Source organism: Manacus vitellinus, unplaced genomic scaffold, assembly GCF_001715985.3.
Source record: "Manacus vitellinus isolate BGI_N305 unplaced genomic scaffold, ASM171598v3 scaffold_0_pilon, whole genome shotgun sequence".
In the NCBI taxonomy this organism is placed as follows: domain Eukaryota; kingdom Metazoa; phylum Chordata; class Aves; order Passeriformes; family Pipridae; genus Manacus; species Manacus vitellinus.
The window spans coordinates 27,474,645-27,487,378 of NW_021938789.1; the positions used below are offsets into that span (position 1 = coordinate 27,474,645).

At 43.1% G+C, this 12,734-nt stretch overlaps 1 long non-coding RNA gene across 2 annotated transcripts; it reads right to left on the reverse strand.

Annotated features, from left to right (window-relative positions):
- Positions 1–5,816: 5,816 nt before the first annotated feature.
- On the reverse strand, positions 5,817–12,517 carry LOC108640936. 2 transcript variants are annotated; one of them, XR_001921619.1, is made up of 3 exons: positions 12,448–12,517; positions 9,461–9,552; positions 5,817–6,195 (listed from the first exon to the last, which is right to left on the reverse strand). It is a non-coding gene; the product is annotated as an uncharacterized LOC108640936 (long non-coding RNA). The 2 variants fall into 2 exon arrangements; XR_001921616.1 differs by lacking the exon at positions 5,817–6,195 and adding an exon at positions 8,330–8,496.
- Positions 12,518–12,734: the final 217 nt, after the last annotated feature.

The following is a 12,734-nucleotide window of genomic DNA, read 5'->3' on the forward strand; positions in this document are numbered from 1 at the left end:
AATATATTTTCTAGAGGGTTTTGTATGTGCCTTCCAACCTATAATTGCCTCTTATCTGCTATGATATTGATGGTTGCTTTTGGCCAGATTACAGTCAGACACTGTATTTGACATAGATAGGATTTTATTTCAAAAATAAATTCTGCAGTAGTACTCTACTGAAGCCATAAAGGAAGGACTCAATATTTGCAGGCAACATGCAATTTTAGTTATGGAAATGGCCCACCAGTTTGCCTAAAATATCTGCTTGCCTTGCCACGTTGTCTTGCAAGAACCACTGAAAACACATCGAGGCAGCTCAAGCGCTGACATGCCAAAAGAACTAGGGTTTGTTTTTATGATTCCCCTACCAGTAATAGAAAGAAACTGTGAATGAAATGGTCATTAATTTTCATGGGCACTCTGGAAGAAAGAGCAATAAATTCTATTTCTCTACCCTTTTTCACATTTCCTTTCACAGCCCATGGCTTGAAGCATGCAGACTCTGCTGATTCCTGACCCAGCCTAGTAAAGGCATGTGGCTGATCCCTGGCAGATCTCACACTGCTGAATCTATGAGTCCAAAGTCAGACTAAGGAGATCAAAAGGTCTCCACCAGCCTTGGCATTTTAATCTGAAATTTCTCTGCTTTGAATAGATGTGTTTTCCCCCTATTGGCCCTTCTCATGTAGTGTAAGGCAAGTCCTTTCAGTTCTGGGGGCAGTGCAAAGCTGCACTCAGGAAATAAAAATTGCAGTGAAATACATATACCCCTAAGTACACAAATGTAAATGGCAAACATAGGCAAAGCAAGGTAAAGGAAAATCTTTGTTCATGTAACATGCAACATGCACAGCCAAAAGCTCCAACTTGTATTGCCTTGATTTTCCTGCAGGGACTCCATTAGACTGGGGGCCAAAATGAGAGAATGATGACCTGTGATCCCACACTTTCATTTAGGAAGTATATTTCGTGCCTAATCAAGAAGGCAAGGTAGGCAGAGCTGACCATTTCTAAATGAACAATTAAATGAACTCTTCCACCTTACAGAAGAAGAATTAAATCAGGGGTTGCTATTAAAATGCCCACCAGAGGAAAAAAAATAATAAGAGGATTCCACACCACAAGGCAATCTGCTGGTAGAGTGATCAGCATACAGGGGGAGAGAACCAGAGATGGGCATGGGCTTTGTAAGCAGCCTTGGCTCTGCCTTGACAACAGAGCTGTGGGTGACAAGTAGGCATCAGTCTGAGCTGAACAGCTCTGATGTGGGCTTGAAAAGGGTAGGAATACCACTTCTCTAACTGGAACTGTAGAAAACTGCATTGGTAGGAGCCATACAGTCCATCCCTGCAGGTAGACGTGAGGCAGTTTCAATGGTGTCCCCTGGCATGGGGGGACCTGGCATGAGTAGCTGGAAGGACAAGTTGATGCATGTTGGCTTCTCTGAGACCCCCTTGGTGGCAGAGATCTGGGGAGGCTTTCCTAGATCACAGGATGGGGAAGCTCCCTGGTTTATCGGCTTGCCAGTTTTTGGATGACAGCTCCTCTTTTCTGACTAGGGAAACAGAAAGCAACTGGTGTTGCTGAGTCTGGGTAAAATCCCTTTGAGATTTTGCCTTGCCTTTCAGGCATAGAGATACTTAGCAGAGGGATACAGTATATCAAGATACAATAAGGCTCCACCTGTGCCACAGCATTCTTGCTCTTTCTGCTGGAAAGCACAGGCTGGATGCTGGGCTCGCTCTCTGCAACTGGCCAGTGACATCTTTCCACTTTCTGTCCACTGACCATGACTCAGTTCAGAAAATGTGAGCTGGGCTTATGTTGCGGGGTATCTATCGTATTGGTTAGGTTTGGTCAATAGAAAAAGCAGACACACACACACACACACACACACAGAGTTGAGACAAGAGTTGTCTGCCGCGTTAGCGCAGCAGCCTCCTTTATTGAGGCAGCTAACCCACATTTTCCCCACACACTTTCTGTAAACATAATTTTTACAAAACACCAGAGTACTAACACCTGCAATTGTGAACACAGCCAACATCCCTGTCCTTGCACATTCCATCCTGCTTATCATCTTTCCAGTCAACTCCCGGCTTCTCAAAACTGCTCTGTTTATGGGGATGGTTAATTAGCTTCTGCTGTCACGGGAACAGCCTTATATCATTCAATATATTATGTTCATCAAGCTCTAGGGGCTTAGCAGGCCTGCTGCCTCCCCCCACAGGCTTACAGCCTTCCTCTGTGTTCCTCTAAACCAAGAGCATGTCTTTCCAACCCCCAAAGGATTTCTGCACTCAAGCTTGGGAAAATGCCCATGGGAAGGGGGACTAACCATGCAGTAAAGGATGTTGGATAACATGCCCACCTTGGGTTTTAATTCACTGCTCCTGCTTGCAGCTTCTCCAGTCACTGACATCCTACTAGCATGTTTTTAACACATCTCTACCTTTTCTTGATCAGGACACCAATTTCTGGTGTTTCTTTGCTTGATACAGATGCTTCTGGAAAAGAACAAAATATCACTGAGAAAGAAATTACCATCATGGGAATTTTTTTCCCCTTTTTCCTTTTTACAGAAATTTCTTATTAATAACCTTCTCTTTTCATTTCACTTCAGGCCTTAAGTTGCTTGCCCTTGATGACCTAGTTCAGTTTAAGCCATGCTTGGTTTACAAATATGAAAATAGCAGGCACCTTACAGCTGCCTATAACAAACGATTATTACTTTTAGAAACAGACCTGTTACATTGTGGTGGGAAACATTCCCTTTTGCTCTTTTAACTGGTGAGGGGCAGCGGAATAGCCCAGTCAATGCTCACATGCACAGGGAGGGAGGTAATAGCGTCTCCTCCAAGAGGGCTGGCTGCGGCTCTTCCAGCACTGGTTTTGTACCCGTTGGGTGTGCCAAGAACCGGTGCACATTCAGATTACGGTGTCTGCCAGCCATCGGCTAAGCTTCTTTGCTCCTCCACCATTTTCATTTCACTCAGGGCAAAGAGACAAACATGAAGGCTGATGTGCTAGAGGCTCACTTTCAGGTCCCCTTTGGCAACAAGGAGTTGGTGAAAGGGGTGGTGGGGTGGATGTGAGAGAATTTATTTCTGGTTTAATAACCCTTCATTATAGCTAAGCCTTTTGCCTAAATGGCAATTTGGCTCCCATCTCCTGAACACTGCTCCCTTGCATTAGACTTTTTATAATAGCTGTAATTACAGTTGCAAGCTCTGCTTTTATTTTATGGGAGCTGAGGCAAACCTGTTCGATGTCACAAATGTTGATCCTCAAGTACAGCCACATCTGTGAGGCAGTGTCCCTGAACAGCGGGATCTGATGGATGAGTCACAGCAAAGACCTGCTGGTTTCCTCATTAGCCCTGCCTACTCTCAGGACTGATCTCTCTCACAGGTAATTTTAAGCAGCCATCCTGCTGCTCTCTTGCCTCTTCCTTTTGCCTCGGCTTGTCAGGATTAGACAGTTTAACCAGTGACCCCAGTTGTCATCAATCTCAATATTGAATGCACCAAGATAATACAGGCAATTCTCTGCTCTGTGAAGACAGGCATTTATGAAGTATTTGTGAAACCATTTTAGCTAAAGAAGACAGACAGCTCTATTTCATGCCTAATATTGCCTGACAGGTGTGGACACACCCTGGGATAACTCTCTTGTCATCCTGACTAGAAGGTCAAGAGTCTGCATTTGACAGAGAGAATTGCCTTTGGCACTCTGACAAAAAAATGAAAACACAGCAGCATCCAGAAAAAAAAAGCAACAAACCCCTTTGTAAACCAGATGTGCCAGATTTAACATTTCCCAGAGCTTAATTCCTTTTAAATTTTGTAGCTCCTCTTTGAAGATTATCCATGGCTAAACCAGAAAGTTTAGCTTTTGTTCTTCTATTAGCCATTATCAGCTTACTGTTTTAAACATCTCAGGCATGGCAGGTATTGGCTCTCTCTCCGCTACACTCCTCTTTTCTCCTTTCCTCCCCATCCAGCAACACCCATCTCCTTCTCTTTCTCCTCTCCTCCCCTCCCCTCCCTTCATTTTCATGCTTTCCCTGGGGATCTCTATGGAATACCACTCTGTGTTTCCCTGCCATGCCCAGAATGTATCAGAATTCCACTGTGGAAGAAGAGAGCAGGGGCTGGCCTCAGCAGCACTGCTCTGACCCCTTTGTGGCTTTGGGAGGAGACCCCAGTCCCACCAGGTTAAGAAGGGTGGGCTCCAACAGAAAGTTCACCAAAAGCTCAAGAGCTCATTAGTGGGGCTGTAAGACATAGTCTAATAGTCTAATCTCTTGGGCAGTGCACATTTCAGCGGCTAAATCTGAGCCCAGTCCATTGGCACATGTCAGACCCAGGAGCATAATTTCCTGCTGAGGTAGTAAAAACGCCTCATATACAAATTTTGTCTTGATTTTAATGAAAATGAGGTTTTATATTTGTTAGCAAAAAGTAGACACATTGTTGCTTCAAATTTGTGCAGAAGAGAGTTACATGTTAATAGCCAAGAATCAGATTATTTCTTTGCAAGGAGGAAGTGGGAATGAGTAATTTTTACCATGGGGTTTATGAGAAGAGCTTTGCCAGTGTATGCAGTAGATTTAGAAAAAAACTACTTGGGCTTTTCCTTCTCTTTTCCATAGCAAATGCTGCAAGTTACCGAACCCAACAGCAGCACTGCTGCTTCCACACTGAAAGGGCACATTCAGAGATGCTGCAGCAATCAGCCATGGCCAGCCCATACTTGTGGTCCCTTTTTGAGGCTAAGCTACTGCTGCTTTCAAAGGCTGGATGGTTTCCAGGAGGTTCACACAAATCCAGTCAGTGGAAGGGGGAAAGAGGGAGGAAACCTCAGTGTTTCCTTGCTTTCTTTTTAGTTCATGCTGCCTTGTCATACAAAACACTCGAGGCAGTGTAACTGGAAAGACCTCTGTGGAGAACAGAGCTGGAGGTAACCCTGCTCCGACTGGCTTGTGGCTGTGGAAATCCAGCTTCAGGTGGTGTCACTGGATGGTGCTGTACGGAAGGTTGCAGGAGCAGTTGGGTTTGCTGCTAATCTGAGGCTCAACAGCTTTTGTTTTCAAACTCATGATCTTTCTTTTAGACATGCAGAGCAATGTGCACGGAGTCTGTGGGCACCTGCAGGGCTCGGGCAGCAAGTCCTGTGTCTTGCCCCACATTCCTAGCTGTGGGCAGCCTTGGGGGAAATCTGAAAGCGCAGAGGAGTACAGGTGACAGCAGAGCACAAATGGGCACACCCAGCACTCACTGAAAACCAGGGACGGAAGAAGTTTGTTTGACAATGACCTGGCAAACCCACTATTCCACCAATGCTGCTTTAGGTAGTCCTTGCAGTTTGCTCTCCATTCCAATAACTTCCTCTTCTCCAGGGCCAAAGAATAAGAATTGAAGAAAAGAGGTGTCACACAGGCCAGGGTAAAGAGGGAATGGCTGGATCATCCCTCTTCTTGGGGGTCAAAGTTCCAAGAAAGACATCTCCAGGCTCCAAAGTGGGCAGCAGTACTTCACAGTTGGGGGTCCTCACACATCCTTGTCCTCATAGTCCCTTTCCCAGTCCACTTTCCATGGCCTGTCAGGATTTTATTTCACACTGTTTAACCATTACAGCCCCCAGCATTCAGTTTTTCCCATAGTGCTGCATTAATCTTTCAATAGATCTGGTCCTTTATTCACCATTTAAGAAGATTTGTGAGCATTTTACTGCTCTTGTTTTACAAAAACATCCCTCTTTGTGCTGAGGTGAGATTATTTGCACTGGATCCCTGTGCAGTTCTGGGAGAGAGGTGTAGATTCCTGCCTGTGAGCACAGCAGATTCTCTCCGGATTCAACTGGCAACATGCGTACCAGTCAAGGAGAGCACTGCTTTATACCATGGGCATTCTCCACCCTGTGTCCAGTTCTGGGTTGTACTGTGGCCATGGCTGCGTGTCTTGGCAGTGCAGGTGTATTCCTGATGTGTGTGAAGCATTGCCAAGGACAGGCAAGACAGAGTCTCTTGCCCACAGGCAATCTTGATGGCAAGAGAGATATGTAAGTTCTGCAGAGCTGGTCTTCAGCAGCACCTGGTTCACCCCTTCATCAGTCAGCCCTTCTCAGCAGAACTGCAGGCTGTAGCTGTTGCATTCAGACCCTATCATGGCTTAGGTTGAGGAGGAGCTGGAGTTCATCCCTGCAAAGGGTCTGGGAAAGCAAGATTTGTGTAAGTTTTGAGGGCTTTTCTTTCTAGAAGTAGCTATACAAAATCAATCACTGGTGTACATATACCCTTAGGAGACTTCATAACAGCAACATCCCTGCAATGTTCCCCCTCCTTTCAACAACAATGGAAACTGTGGCTCCAGGACACAGCAAGCACAGGACGTAGCTCACCACGCAGGACCTGTCTGCTGTTCACCACATGACCAGATCATGCTCTTGGTGCTAGTTGCCTTTCCAAGATAAAGGCAATGAAAGTACACAGCTGATTTTGAGATACCATGTGGTCACTAAAATGTAATTTCATTATTTTTTGAATTATCAGTAGAACAGGTGAAGGGCCAGTACAGCACCAGAGCAGCCGCAGAGGGTGGGGAGGGCGTGTCTTGGCTCTGCCAGCTGCAGGTTGGCATGACTTCCAGCACCAACCCAGAGAGCAGACCAAGTGCACTGACGTTACTGTGAGAAAGTCTGCAAACAACAAAAGAAAAATTTAACCAAGTATTTACCAAGTGTCATTAATTCATTGCCAAAGTTGTTTCTCTGAGTCTTAGTGGAATCCAAATGGAAAAGCCCATCCTTTTGTAAATCACCATACTTAATAACCTGCGGCCTCGGCCATGGCTACCCTGGGAACATGTGCTTGGAGAGCACCTGGCAGCTTGCTCTGAGCAGGCAGGAACACAGTCTTCCTTCCAGCCTGTGGGTACAGGGTAGGGGAAACTCCAGGAGAACCCAATCCTGGTTTGCAGGAGACAGCCATCAGTTTTACAGCTTAAGAAGGCAGGTTACTTGCAGTAAAGCCATGCAGCAGAGTTCAAACAGCCAGCATTTTTAGATCTCCTCATATGGATAAATTAATAAAACATCAAATTAATTTAGCTAGAAATAGGAGAGCAATCACAAGCCAAAGTTTACCACAATGATTTGCATTACAGTAACAAACATGAAGCTTAATCATAGCTGTACATCTCTATTTCCCCACAGAAAATGCTATGCCTTCTTCTCATCATGGGTAGCTCATAAGTGGTTGTGCTTGGAAATAATGCTGGTTTTCCCCTACTAATGAAATCCCAGTTTAATCCCACGTGCTCTGTTCAACAGTGCACATTTCATCCCATGGGGTAACCCTGGCACAAAGAACATTGTGCCAGATTCCCCCAGGTGCAAATGGGCACAGCTCCTTTCCAGTCAGTGGAGCAACCAACCTGGTGTTGCTTACGTAATGTTTGCTGACTGCAAAGAGCACAGTCTCTCAGGGATGTGTAACTAACTCAGGAATCAGAAAAACATTTCTGTTAAAATTAGCTGGTGTACTCAGTAGTATCTGGCTGAGGGGGATAAGAGCATTCCTTTCTCACTACATAAAAACTTCTTCACTGAATTCATTAATCATTCTTATCAGCATCCCTTTTGTTCCTGGGCTATAAGACTATTTGAACTAAAAGCTTCTCAAGTCCAAATCCATTCCAAGTGATGAGTATCTTCAAGGTCATAAATTAACGCAAGCAATTGCTACATTATCTACATGAAAGTCTTCAGTGGAGAAGTGACCCTGAGAGAGAGAGAATAACATTTGTCTGACCTCTTTGCAACCTGCTAGGCAGGTAAAGATCCTATAAACAGGCAATTTAGTAGTAGATAGAGAAAAATTAGCATTTTCCTTGTTATAAAGAGGGTGGTGGTTGAAAACCAGACTAAAATATCTTTACTTTGCTTTTTAGCCTCCTAATGTTGGCCCACAGAGAAAGCATTGTACGGAAAACGAACTAGTGAGCATTCTGATATCTTCAAGTGCATTTCTAACTTCCTTTATCTGTGATTATCATATACATTTTGATATTTACTGCAGCTGTTTGTTCTGTCACTTGTGGACTATTTTGAGAGAGCAATTCATTACTGAGCACATATGCCCAAGTATCAAGCTTCCAGGATATGCTGAGGTGGGATTCCTTGATGTCAGTTATGAAACAGAGGATATATGTACCACTATACATACATGTATATATATGTACATGTGTGCTTATGCCAGGCTTACAGCTACTGAGACTGGAGGGATGGGGCACTGGCTGCTGTGAAGCAGTTACATGGTTCTACTTACATTTTAGGGCTGAAACAGGCATTTGGAATCCCCCTGGCTGAGGGTGCAAGGCAGCCACCCCTACCAAAAACAGGTGGCAAGAAGATTTCCATGATGACATCATGAAATCAAACCATGAAGAAAAATCAGGCTAAGTTCATCCCATGCTGCAGGCTAATGGAGTATCTTCAGAGTGGGACAGAGAACTGAAATATAAGGGGGTTTATCCTCATTTAGATAGTCACTGTTGTTTTACTGCAATTTATTTATTTCACTGGTATACATAGGTGTGTGTACAAACACGTATGCATATATAAAAGCTAGATAAAGAGAACCACCTGGATTCAATACATTTCATGTAATTACTTATTAAAATAGCTTGGGAAATGAATAATTGAAATACTGGTTCGCAAAAAAAAAAAAAATGAAAAACCCAAATATTTTTACAAGTTCAAGCTTTTCCATTACCTACTTTAAAATATTAAAAACCCCACAGTAATTGCTAAAGAGTGCAGATCAGACAGAAAAGCGAAACTTTTGTATGCAAAATGGTTTACATGGAGAAAGCACGTGCACGCTCCAAAGTAAAAACACTGTTAGACTTTTAGAAAGATTAATTGGAATTTCAGCCTCAAGGTCAGCTTTGAATATCCCAATGGAATCAGATACTTCTTATCAACTCCTAAATGCAGGCAAAAAAATGTCAGCTACATGTTTTAATTTACTTTCTAAGGATAAATTTCCAGCTCACAGATCTTCCCATCCCACTGGCAAGTTCAGACAATGGTAACCAGCATGCATACTTAACATAGTTTTGCATTAATACAACACATCCTATAAGCATAGCCATACAAACTTTCTTGCCTTTTCACAGTATCATGTTACCCAGCAAGTCATCTAGAGATTTGGCAAGGAAATTTGACATAATTTTCTTGAAAAACACTAGAATAAAATATTTCCATTCTTTTCAGGTGAGGGAAGTTATACTGTCTTGGATAAATCTTTGGGGTATTTTAAAGTTCTATTTAAATACATAAATACCTGGGTTTACTTATCCAACACTTACCATCTCTTTGGCAGAAAAATTGCAACACCGAGACATGTAGAGTTTTATTTTTCTAAAATCTCGCTCATTCCTATTAGTACTTGCAACATATATTCCTTACTCACCTCCCCCCAGATTAAAACTGTTTCTATCAAGGTTCACAAAGGCTGCTGTCCCCAGTCCTGCTGCTCTGCCCAGTCACAGTGCCCACCAGTTTCTGCAGGATAAACAAAGACAAGTCTCAGAGCTGTGTTAGGATTGGAAACTTCTATGAGTCCTGCACCATACCTCGGTATTTCCACAGCAAGAGGGTGCATATGCACTCCCCTATGTGGGACAGTGCCAAGAAGTATTCTCTCCTAGTCTGAGGCTAAGGGAATTAGAGCAGGCTTTAATCATGGAAATCCATGGGCACAATCTCATAGGAGGTCCCAACACAATCTGCTGTAGAAACAAAGTAAGGGTTTTCCCAGGAGTGCTTTGTCCTGAACAAACAGAAAGCTAAGGTATGTCTGGTGTCCGAGATGCCAAGGACATTTCAGCCATAGAGTTCTGGGGTCTACGATAGGCAGCAGACCAATTAGTTCCCTGACTAATTGCAGAAGTTCATTCTAGAGGAAACTTGCAGAGCTTTTTGAGAAAAAAATTTATTAAGAAACACAATAACATAAGGAGATCAAACAGACAGTCACAGTGACTCCTGAAAGCCAGTACCTATTTGCACAGACAAATGAGCAAGCAGGAAGGTCACTGCCTGAGTGTGAATCACAGAATCACAGATTATGCCGAGTTGGAAGGGACCCACAAGGATCATTGAGTCCAGCCCTTAGCCCTGCATGGGACCATCCCCAAGAGTCACACCATGTGCCCAAGAGTATCATCCAAATGCTTCTTGAACTTTCAGGCTTGTGCTCCCACTTCCCTGGGGAACCTGTTCCAGTGCCCAACCACCCTCTGGGGGAAGAACCTCTTTCTCATATCCAACCTGAACCTCTACTGACACAACTTCAGGCCACTTGAAGGGAACTTTCAAACAATCTTCTTGAAAAGCAGAGAGCTTGCTCCTGTCGAGCCCTCTCTGCCAGGAAGGGGAAAGGCAGTCAGTCCCAGTCTGCATGGATGGCATCCTTGCCAGTAGAGAGAGATAGCTGATACCCAAAGGCAGAGCAGAACAGCTGGGATAAGTTTTGACCAGTTTGCATAACTAGGGAGCAGTCTGTATCTATGTTACCTGAAGTCACCTCTGCGTGTTTTTACAAAGCACACAGGTGTAGCCCAGCATGCTAGCCCTTAAATTTAGCAGGATTAAACAGGTCCTAGGTGGCATTTAACACTCCCACTAGGTTTGTTCATCCCTAGGTTTTACTCTAGCAGAAACCTCAAAGCAGATGAAACTGTTTTTCCTTTTATCTAGTTCATCATACTGCAGTACCCAGAACCATTCCTGCAGAGAGCTCTAAAGAACCTATTCTCCAAAATTATTTTACACGTTGCATAATCTTATTTTGTGAACTGTCTTTAAGCACTACGATTAATTGGGATATACACTATTTTTTATCGACAACACAACTCACAGCTACTCAACAACCATGGTCCTTGTGAGGTAAGAAGTGTTACAATCAGGAACTATTTTACAACCCAGTGTGGTGAGGCAATGGGACAAACCTACAAGGTGAGTAGGAGCTGCCTCGGTAGCCTATCAAGCCAAGTGTCTGTCAGGGCACACCTGCTATGCTGAGATGCAAAACACGCTGCATAGTCATCATGAATCTGAGAAAGCTGAACACACTCAGTCACAAGTCCTGCACAGTTCTCCATCCTCCACTTCGGTTAACCCTGCAACAAGCCTCATCCTTGGAATAAAGAAGAGATTGCTACTCAGCCCTACTTCCCTACTGGGAAGGTAGTTTGGGGTAAGATACCCAAGTTCACCATTGCTCCCCTGAGCCTAACTTCTTCACTGAAATGACATGAAGGAGCAGGAGCCCATTGTTTTTAGAAAATGAAGCAAAGGAGGTTTGAGGAGTAAGGTGCTTTTGAGATGTTTTTTTACTTCTTCATTTGTAAGTAACATACAGTAACCTCAAACCTGAAGGAGGGTCCTAACTGAAGTGTTCTTACTCAGGAACTGCTAATCCCCCAGGTGAAGGTAGAGAAAGCATGAAGAGAAACAACTGGTTCATTAGGACATGATAAAAGGAAGCTGGTAGAACCTCCAAAGCCCCTGTATAAATCAACAATCTGAGAATACTTCATGCAAGACCCTAAAAATGAATTTGAAATGAAAATCTTTTAATCCTTCACTTTTCTTTAACTTCTTATAAATAGAGTTCAGTGGTTGGAAGCAATTCTTTGCTCCAGATTTTGCTGTAGCCAGATCAGAGATGAGGGGAAATGTCCCATCTCAGTGCACGAGAGGGGAAGCACATGTTCTTCCCCTCTCATAGGCCAAGTAGCACAAAAGGGGAGGAAACGGTAGTGCTGGGGCTAAGTCTCCAGCTCAGTAGCAGTCTGGACATGTTAATCTCAATCTTTTTTCCCTGAGAGCTATTTTTAAATTATTTTCTAAGTAGCTTCTCTTTCTTTGATACTTAATTAGTTCCAATTAAAATAGAGTACATTTAAGTAATATACATTGAAGTTTGATGAGCAACATTCAAAATACAGTAAATAATAAAAAAAAATTGCGCTTACACTGAAATATATGTGCCCTTTTTATTTCCTTGTGACTTCCAAAGGGATTTGGGTTATGAATCACAAACATTCCCCTCAGCATTAGGGTTTTATGAGTCAGAAAGATAGTCATCATTAATCACTTCTCTAGCATTTTTAACAAGGTGGTTCCTGCTTGTTGAATGTTTTCATTCACATCAGTCATTTACATAGCATAAAAGGTATGCCTAGCACTTTAGAGACAACTAAGACAAAAATCTTTACTTTGTATTGTTTATGGCTATAGTAAGATCACACAAAATAAGAAAAGATTCCCTTTGTGAATGAAAAAAAATAGGAATCGTAACGATGGCAAAGTATTTTTTTTCATGCTGTGAGATATATTTGCATTTCTGTATTTCCATATCATTTTTATGTAGTTCCTACCTTTACTACTCACCATTTTAAGCAGGAAGCTATTTATTGTCTTCATTTAAGACTTCAGTATTATTGTAACCATGAAAGTGTTTCATGCTATCTCCCCTCTGAAAGGAATACAAATCACTGTTTCAGTGTTAGACACTTTTGGGGTTGAGGGAAGGCACCCCAGTTCTCCACCAAACACTTAAAAGACATGCTGATGCAAGTAGTTTAAGAAGCAGTAACGGAGGTGCCAGAGATGCTGTAACCCGACTGGCTACTTAAAAAAATTATCTGGAAATGAAATACATTTTCCACTCTTAAAAA